Source organism: Limanda limanda, chromosome 3 (genome assembly GCF_963576545.1).
Source record: "Limanda limanda chromosome 3, fLimLim1.1, whole genome shotgun sequence".
In the NCBI taxonomy this organism is placed as follows: Eukaryota; Metazoa; Chordata; class Actinopteri; order Pleuronectiformes; family Pleuronectidae; genus Limanda; species Limanda limanda.
The window spans coordinates 948,150-957,994 of NC_083638.1; the positions used below are offsets into that span (position 1 = coordinate 948,150).

General features: G+C 45.6%; 1 protein-coding gene across 1 annotated transcript in view; it reads right to left on the reverse strand.

Annotated features, from left to right (window-relative positions):
• LOC132998036 (multiple epidermal growth factor-like domains protein 10) overlaps nucleotides 1-8,279 on the reverse strand; it is an 84,618-nt gene extending 76,339 nt beyond the window's left edge. The window contains exons 1-3 of the mRNA XM_061067521.1: nucleotides 8,252-8,279; nucleotides 5,717-5,783; nucleotides 627-689 (exon numbers count right to left, since the gene is read on the reverse strand). The gene's annotated coding sequence lies outside the window, so the exon portion shown is untranslated. The remainder of the gene's footprint in view (nucleotides 1-626; nucleotides 690-5,716; nucleotides 5,784-8,251) is intronic.
• Nucleotides 8,280-9,845: the final 1,566 nt, after the last annotated feature.

Here is a 9,845-nt window from a genome sequence, read left to right on the forward strand (position 1 = left end):
GATAGCGTTTACTTTTAAAAACGAATCATCAGGATGAGAAGGATCGATCTCAGGAAGTGAAGCTGGCACACGACGCACGGATCAATTCTCTCAGAGACGATTCGATTTCCATACAAACTTTCAGGATTCTCAAAAGTCACGAGACGACTCAACCTCGGAATTCTGTGTTTGTGCTGATTTGATTCTCCTGTCACAGTGTGTGTGTGTGTGTGTGTGTGTGTGTGTGTGTGTGTGTGTGTGTGTGTGTGTGTGTGTGTGTGTGTGTGTGTGTGTGTGTGTGTGTTTACTGAGCACACTCTAACCTTTAGAGAAGTGAAAGCTCTAATAATCCTCAGCGATAGAAACACATATGCAGTGATTACACAGAGAGCATCGATCACAGCGCCTCAGAGGAAACCACGCCGTGCTTCCACTCAGCATCGAGTGCTGCGGCCAATCAGGAAGTCCCGCCCGCCCGGCGCTGGATTTACAGCCGCAGAACGTCCCCTCGGGAGCAAAACCCTTTTCACTTCTGATTATTGGCGACCGCTCGGTCTTGATTTGCGACGGCGACTCCATTAGTTCACCGCAGAGTCGGAGCTGAGCTATTTCAGGTGGAGAACCAGAGAGAAGGGGCGGAGACTGACCTCTCCCAGTGGCTGCACACGTTGGGGTCGTCCGGGTTGAGGGACGCAGCCGCGGAGATGAAGCCGAACATGTTGATCCACAGCAGCGCCCGAGGGGAGACGCCGCCGGGCGCCATGGTCCTGCTCACCCGACCTGCAGGAAGAGAGAGAGAGGCGTGAGGATCTGACCTCTGAGGGGTCGTGAGTCAGAGAAGAAACACGACAAGGAAAAGAAAAACCTGATGAGGTTTAAAGAATGAAACATGAAAATGAAAAGTGGATCTGATGCTGAGGTAGAAAGTACATTTAATGCAGGTGAGGTACTTTATACTATGTTACCCCTTCTCTGCACAGCTGAATCTACTTTTACTTTTATGATAGAGATGTTTTATTGTTTATACACTAATATTTTATTTTTCTGTAGCTGATATAAGAAACTGTATTGATCCCATGCTGAGGACATTCCCCTGCAGCAGATAAAGAGGAAGATAAAAGATCAAGTGAAAGTACAAAATTAAATATGAAATAGGCAATAAAATACGATAAAATGTAAAAAAATATATCGAGATATGTTCTTAATATACACATAAATATTTCAAATGTTCAGGTTTCAATAAAAACATTTTTTATTTCTTAACTAAAACTAATTTAATTTCAATATATTTAAAATTAAAAACAGGTAAATTCTCAAATAATTCACAAAAATAATGTGAGAAATTAATTTGAGGAATTTCCTGCTTCATTTGATGATATTTAGCAGCAGCGACAGGGAGACGTGGATCTGTCTGTAGTTAAACGTCTGTTGCTGGTGATCAGCAGCAGCAGGAGGTGAAGAGGAGAGAAGAGAAGAGAAGAGAAGAGAAGAGAAGAGAAGAGAAGAGAAGAGAAGAGAAGAGAAGAGAAGAGAAGAGAAGAGAAGAGAAGTGAAGAGAAGAGAAGAGAAGAGAAGAGAAGAGAAGAGAAGAGAAGAGAAGAGAAGAGAAGAGAAGAGAAGAGAAGTGAAGAGAAGAGAAGAGAAGAGAAGTGAAGAGAAGTGAAGAGAAGAGAAGAGAAGAGAAGAGAAGTGAAGAGAAGAGAAGAGAAGTGAAGAGAAGAGAAGAGAAGAGAAGAGAAGAGAAGAGAAGAGAAGAGAAGAGAAGAGAAGAGAAGAGAAGAGAAGAGAAGAGAAGAGAAGAGAAGAGAAGTGAAGAGAGATGAAGCTGCTTCACAGATCAAACAGTTCTGAGGAACCAGAGAGAAGTGATAGAGCAGAAATTAGAACCTCAGCAGGTTGAGTCTCCGTCTGAGGACGAATCACACAAAGCAACAGGAGACAAAGACGTCCAACAATATGGAGACGTCTTCATATGTGAACGACCTGGGGTGAAAGAAGGGGGGGGGGTCCTGTGTTATTTGTCAGGACCACGTTGAAATCCTCTGAACCTTATGCTTAATAAAATAGCAAGGCAGCGATCTGAGAATCAGGAAACTCTGCGAGCAACGACTCGATGTGTTTCTGACACAAGCAATCTCGTCCCCCCCCACCCCCCCCCCGCTGCTTTACATAAACATTAACCACAACAAACCAGCCGCACGTCGTCGTGGAGACGAGTCGGCAGCTCTGTCCTCAAAAAGACCAAACGGCTGAATCTCAGCTGCAGGAAATACAAGAGACATGAGGGGAGAATCTGAGGAGACGCAGGTGGAAGCTTCATGAGATCCACCACGCAGAGGTTCCTCAGCCTGATGTCTACACTGAGGACATGTCTCCACTGAGGACATGTCTCCACTGAGGAGACGTCTCCACTGAGGACATGTCTCCACTGAGGACATGTCTCCACTGAGGACATGTCTCCACTGAGAACATGTCTCCACTGAGGAGATGTCTCCACTGAGGACATGTCTCCACTGAGGACATGTCTCCACTCAGGAGATGTCTCCACTGAGGACATGTCTCTACTGAGGAGATGTCTCCACTGAGGAGATGTCTCTACTGAGGAGATGTCTCCACTGAGGACATGTCTCCACTGAGGACATGTCTCCACTGAGGACATGTCTCCACTGAAGAGACGTCTCCACTGAGGACATGTCTCCACTGAGGACATGTCTCCACTGAGGACATGTCTCCACTGAGGAGATGTCTCCACTGAGGACATGTCTCCACTGAGGACATGTCTCCACTGAGGACATGTCTCCACTGAAGAGACGTCTCCACTGAGGACATGTCTCCACTGAGGACATGTCTCCACTGAGGACATGTCTCTACTGAGGAGATGTCTCCACTGAGGACATGTCTCTACTTAGGAGATGTCTCCACTCAGTACATGTCTCCACTGAGGAGATGTCTCCACTGAGGAGATGTCTCTACTGAGGAGATGTCTCCACTGAGGACATGTCTCCACTGAGGACATGTCTCCACTGAGGAGGTGTCTCCACTGAGGAGATGTCTCGTCTGAGGACATGTCTCTACTTAGGAGATGTCTCCACTCAGTACATGTCTCCACTGAGGAGATGTCTCCACTGAGGACATGTCTCTACTTAGGAGATGTCTCCACTCAGTACATGTCTCCACTGAGGAGATGTCTCCACTGAGGAGATGTCTCTACTGAGGAGATGTCTCCACTGAGGACATGTCTCCACTGAGGACATGTCTCCACTGAGGAGATGTCTCCACTGAGGAGGTGTCTCCACTGAGGAGATGTCTCGTCTGAGGACATGTCTCCACTGAGGAGACGTCTCCACTGAGGACATGTCTCTACTGAGGAGATGTCTCCACTGAGGACATGTCTCCACTGAGGAGACGTCTCCACTGAGGAGGTGTCTCCACTGAGGAGACGTCTCCACTCAGGAGACGTCTCCACTGAGGAGATGTCTCCACTGAGGACATGTCTCCACTGAGGAGATGTCTCCACTGAGGAGATGTCTCCACTGAGGAGATGTCTCCACTGAGGACATGTCTCCACTGAGGAGATGTCTCCACTGAGGAGATGTCTCCACTGAGGAGATGTCTCCACTGAGGACATGTCTCCACTGAGGAGATGTCTCCACTGAGGACATGTCTCCACTGAGGACATGTTTCCACTGAGGAGACGTCTCCACTGAGGAGATGTCTCCACTGAGGACATGTCTCCACTGAGGAGGTGTCTCCACTGAGGACATGTCTCCACTGAGGACATGTCTCCACTGAGGAGATGTCTCCACTGAGGACGTGTCTCCACTGAGGAGGTGTCTCCACTGAGGAGATGTCTCCACTGAGGAGATGTCTCCACTGAGGAGATGTCTCCACTGAGGACATGTCTCCACTGAGGACATGTTTCCACTGAGGAGACGTCTCCACTGAGGAGATGTCTCCACTGAGGAGATGTCTCCACTGAGGAGATGTCTCCACTGAGGACATGTTTCCACTGAGGAGATGTCTCCACTGAGGACATGTTTCCACTGAGGAGATGTCTCCACTGAGGACATGTCTCCACTGAGGAGATGTCTCCACTGAGGAGACGTCTCCACTCAGGAGATGTCTCCACTGAGGACATGTCTCTACTTAGGAGATGTCTCCACTCAGTACATGTCTCCACTGAGGAGATGTCTCCACTGAGGAGATGTCTCCACTGAGGACATGTCTCCTCAGTGGAGATGTCTCCACTCAGGACATGTCTCCACTGGACGTCTCCGGGCTGTGGGACTGACAGGGACAGAAGACTCAACAGAACACCCTGACATCCCTGCAGCATCGTGGGGATGATGAATAAACTCCTGAGTGACAGAGGAGCACGAGCCAGAAGCCGCCGCCCACTCCGTCCCGTAAAGGACTGACACCGGGGGACGAGCGCTGGCGTGTCCTCATTAGCTGTGAGACGAGACGGACAGGCTGGAGCTGGTGTTTGTCTCCGTCCGCTGTGTGGAGGAGCAGACGCTCACAACACACAGGAAGTGATGAAGTGTCAAGTTTAAAATGTAGTTATCAATGAGAGTTAATTTAATAACACATTTTATCAATCTATTTTATTTGTATTCACATTATGGCCAATATGAAAAAATTCAACTTAAAATAGAGAATATTTCATCTTAAATTTCAAGATGTGGAAATGTTGATTTAATAAATTCTAAAAAAAAATTAAATGAAGATCCATGAGGAGCAATATGAGATTCTGTTTTCAGTATGAAACGAGTTTTACTGCAGGATCGTTAGTGTTTATTTGTTTTATTTAATCATGTTTAACTGTAAAATATCAAGTTTCAATTAAATTAAAATATATATTTATATTTGATCAGTAATATTAGTATTGGCCCCAAAATCCAATATTGATTGAGCTTTTGTGCTTTTCTTTATTTCATGACTATTATTAAAAGAATCCAGGCACCAGAAAAGTTAAAAAACTCAAAGTGTAGTTTTACCTTCAGGAAGAAAGAAGCTGGACGAGTTTCAATCTGTCGTCGAAATGGATCCGAAGAAAAATCCACTCAGAGAAACGATGAAGGAGAAGCTGGACGTCAGGAAACCTGTGAGAGAACAGAGGAACATGTAGGATATTTACATATTACATATACATGTAAACCTGTGTTCAAACAGGGGATGAACATATATAACTAAACCAAATGAAGAGGGCGAGTTCTTCAGACACAGACTCACTGATGTGAAATAAAGAGTAAAACACATCTTTGTTCTTTCCTCTTTGCATTGATCCACTGAGTCACATTGAGTCATTCCTCACGGCCGATACTTTAGTTTTCTGCAACGTCTTCATCATCACATTTTGCTTCGATGCTCCTGAGGAAACAAAAACTGAAGAATCTCCTTCTTCAGATTAATTCACCTTCAGCACAAACAGGTGGAAGCTTCCATCTGATTCTCCTCAGGATGAAACCGGGAGATAATTCATCAAACGCTCACGTTTACCTGAGCTCGGCCATATTTTATCAGCCTCTGCACGAGAAGTAAAAACAGAACAGAATCTGTAATGTGTGCACGTGACGTGCGACCACGCAGCTTCCGTGCACGTGCATGTGCTCAGCTGAGGCCGTTTCTCATGAGCAGCAACTCAAAGCGACAGTGAATGAATAACAACACAGCTATTGTTAGTCAAACAATATTGAATCTGATCCACGGACTCAGTGACACTGGGAGGTCACACTGGACGATGATGAGATGAATCACAGAGAGACAGCGACTCAGCAGATCAGAAACCAGCAGATCAGTTTCTCTGTCACTGCTTCGGACAAAGAGCTCAGGAAATCACACTTTCATTCACCGGAGGAAACAAAGCTGCTCAGGAAGTCTCTGCTGATCACAAGCACATTCACACGCAGCCAGTTTCTAAAGGGATTTCACAAACGCCACAAAAGGAAAATGCAACTACCTGCCCTTGTGACTGATCTTTCTTCTCAGGTCTCTTCATCTCAATGAGACTGATTCAGTAAAGACTCAATAATTAAAACATTAAATATGGCATTTATGGGTCACGCATGAACTTTTCCCCTCTGGTCTTACATACAGTGTTTTTCCTACTGACCTGAGGAGTTGATATTTGTAACTGTCTCTGTGTTTAATTAACAAAGTCCTGAACAGATTGGAATCCAACTTGAGATCAGGGACACGAGTCCAGGATGAACTCACTCAACGCAAATCCAGGATTCTTCTCTTCAAACCACTTTTCTTCACAGACGACGGGAGTAAAGTAAATATATCTGTCATTTGTGTTTCACATTATCAGACCTTTCATTGTCTCTTCTCAGCTTGAGACGGACGTGTGGGACGTTTGGTTTCGTGGAAGTTTTACTGAAGAATAAGAAGAATTCATGTCACTGCTCAGAATCCTTTCTGAGGTTTCTCCATTAGTTAAATGAGAGCGTATCCCTCTGTGCTGTGTGATTCTGTGTGAGAGCAGAGATGTGATTACTGTGTCATTCACACCAGAGAAACAACAGCCTGCTTCTTCTCAGGTTTAATTAATGTACTGTCATTGTTGTGGTGAGTTATCAGAGCGCTGCACGCTTTACTCTATTCAGGAAGCTCAGGACCACAAATCACTCTGAGCCGCTGCAGCAGGCGACAGCTTCTAGAGAACGTGATTCTAGATACGGAACTTTAATCAAATCAATGTAGAAACTTCAGGAGGAGGAACAGAGATTCAGCTGCTGAGACTCAGACATGCAACGAATACCTGGGATGAAACTACGAGTAGAAAGGAAACTTAAAGGAAGATTAATATTTACTACGTGAGAAACATCTACCTGTGGAGTTCTTCTAGTTTAAATCGTATTGTTTTTATTCTACTTGAGTATTATGAACTCTAAGAAGGACTTTTACTTGAGTATGATATTTGCAGAATTCTTTTCACCTAACTAAAGAACATATGAAAGTATGATCAATCTGAATTAGACACAAAGTCACGTTAATTAGATTTTACTTGAATCTTGTTTTTATCTCATCTACAGCAGATTTATGAAAACTATATAAGATCTATAAAAGATAAAGCTTTCATCAGGAAGTCTGATATTTCATCTATGATTCTTATTTCCTTTTATTGGTCAGATCTCCGTCTTGTTTCTGAACCTCTCAGTTTGGACGATGTATATTTTCTCCGGTGCTCTTTACTCCAGATGTTCACCAGTGAAACAGTTTATTAATCTGGTTTCTCTCGGCTGAACTCTGAACTCAAGAACTGCGACAAATTGATTTTGAAAGAAAACACTTCAATGCAGAATATTTAAGTCTCATTGTTGCTGTTTATAGAAAATTCTCTTGGGACCTTTTATTATTTTACATCAATATCAAATGTCTCCATGTAAATGAAGCAGAAATCCAGGAGGTTGTGAAGGAGCCGTGGGGACAGGAAATACTTTCTAATAACAAAATGAAACGGCCACAAAATAAGAGGGAACGTTTTCTTATCATCTGATGCACATGAAACCTGAGCATCATAAAAAGGACTATTAAAAATCCACCAGGGCCACAGCACAGTCCTCATGATTTATCTATTTGAATTATTATTATTATTATTATTAACTATTAACAGAAGACGACCTGTCAATCACCCGGGATTTACTCAAACTAATAAAGATAATAAAAGACAGGGATGGAACCTGCCTCCCAAACATCACCAGCTCCTCTCTGCTCAAAGGGCACTGACGATATTTACACTATTTATAATATTAATAAGTGAGCGGTCAGTTCCCACATTCAGCTCATAATCATGATCCTGATGAGATGTATAACCCCGACACCTCGGGCTGATGACAGATAATGTTTCATGTTTCAGAGCCTGAAGTTACACTGCTTGTTTTAATGTCATTGTTTTTACTGATAGTGAAGTTATTTCAAAGTTATAGTTTCTGAAGCTGCTCGTGTTTCTGATGTTCTCGCCTTGAAACAGAGGAAACGCTGGTTGTGCTTTGAAGAAGAAAGAGACCAAACAGGTGGAATGAAGAGAACAGAGTCTGTGCATCGAGACAGAAGAGGAAACAGATTCATTACTCGACTCAATACAGAGGAACAAACACATCCTTCCCCTGAAGAAGCGACTGCACGACACAGAGGACATCTCCATCCCACGGGCGGCTTCCTGTAATGAATGCTGAGCAAAGGTCATCGCCCCCCCCACCCCCCCCACAGTTTAATTAACCACGTGGATCCCAGGTTCACCCACACAGCAGCCAGAGGAACAGACTGATCACCAGCTCAGGACGGAACTCCTGCTGCTGGAGGACATGCAGAGGATTCATCTGAGACCTGGAGCTTCACTGAGCAGAGGACGCCCCCCCGGTGGTCGATACAACGCTCTGCTGACGGACCGGAGGAGACCGGTCGATCGGCTCCGGTCTCCAGGGGGCGCTCTCTGATCTCCACTCAGCAGAGAAGATCTCACTGCAGCTGACGCAGGTTCAAGAGTCAGAGCCGTCGACTCCGAGAAACAAACCTGTTGCTTCCATCGAGATACAGCAGAGAGAGAGAGAGAGAGAGAGAGAGAGAGAGAGAGAGAGAGAGAGAGAGAGAGAGAGAGAGAGAGAGAGAGAGAGACAGTGAGAGAGAGAGAGAGAGAGAGAGAGAGAGAGAGAGAGAGAGAGAGAGAGAGAGAGAGAGAGAGAGAGAGAGAGAGAGGGAGAGAGGGAGAGAGAGAGAGAGAGAGAGAGAGAGAGAGAGAGAGAGAGAGAGAGAGAGAGAGAGAGAGAGAGAGAGAAGGTGATGTGGACATGTCCTGAGGAGCTGGAGTGACAGAGGAGTGAATCCTGTCTTCATGAGCCAAACTCTCCTGAACTCAAATCCTCATCTTGTTCAAAGACACTTTAAAGGAGACATGTGGAAGCTTCTCTTCTTCACTGAAACTCTGAATCATCACACGCTTCCTCATGATGGTGAGGTCACATGATGGTGAGATCACATGACGCATTCAGCCCAATCAAAACACAGAAACACTAAATGTGATGAACCTCCTGCTGTGACACGCGTGTTAACACGAGTCTAACGATGTCAAATACAACAAACACTCGTTTTCTACCATCTTCAGCTTCTGTAGAAACCTTCTCACAGAGTCAGGAGCTGGAAGCAGCAGTTTGAGACAGAGGCTGAAGAGAGGAGCTGCAGCGCTGACAGACCGAGGAACGTAAGAGAACATTTCACTGTAATAACATGAATGAACATGATCCACCTGAAGATGAACAAAGTATGAATGTTTCCTCACAGAGCCACAGCTCCTCCTCCTCCTCCTCCTCCTCCTCCTCCTCCTCCTCCTCCTCCTCCTCCTCCTCCTCCTCCTCCTCCTCTTCCTCCTCCTCTCCTCCTCTTCCTCCTCCTCCTCCTCCACTGCTCCTCCTGCTCCTCCTCCTCCTCCTCTCCTCCTCCTCCTCCTCCTCTTCCTCCTCCTCCTCCTCCTCTTCTTCCTCCTCCTCCTCCTCTCCTCCTCCTCCTCCTCCTCCTCCTCCTCCTCCTCCTCCTCCTCCTCCTCCTCCTCCTCCTCCTGCTCCTCTCCTCCTCCTCCTCCTCCATTACTTTCTTCAGGAGTAATTTCAGTAAAAGCTCAGTTTTGATAATCAACGCTGTCGTTATGTTTTCACTGCAGCTGACTCATCACCACTCGGCACTCGGCCGCAGTTCAAAACCATGAGCAGCTGTTATTATAATGGGGGGGGTTGGTGGACTGTGACCCCAGTGACCCACGAGACCCCCCCCCCCCCCCCCTCCTCCTCTCTGTGTCTTTAACAGCTTCACTCAATTGGCAAAGCACCAATCTGTGAAATCACCTTAATCCGCCCGTTCCCTCTTCA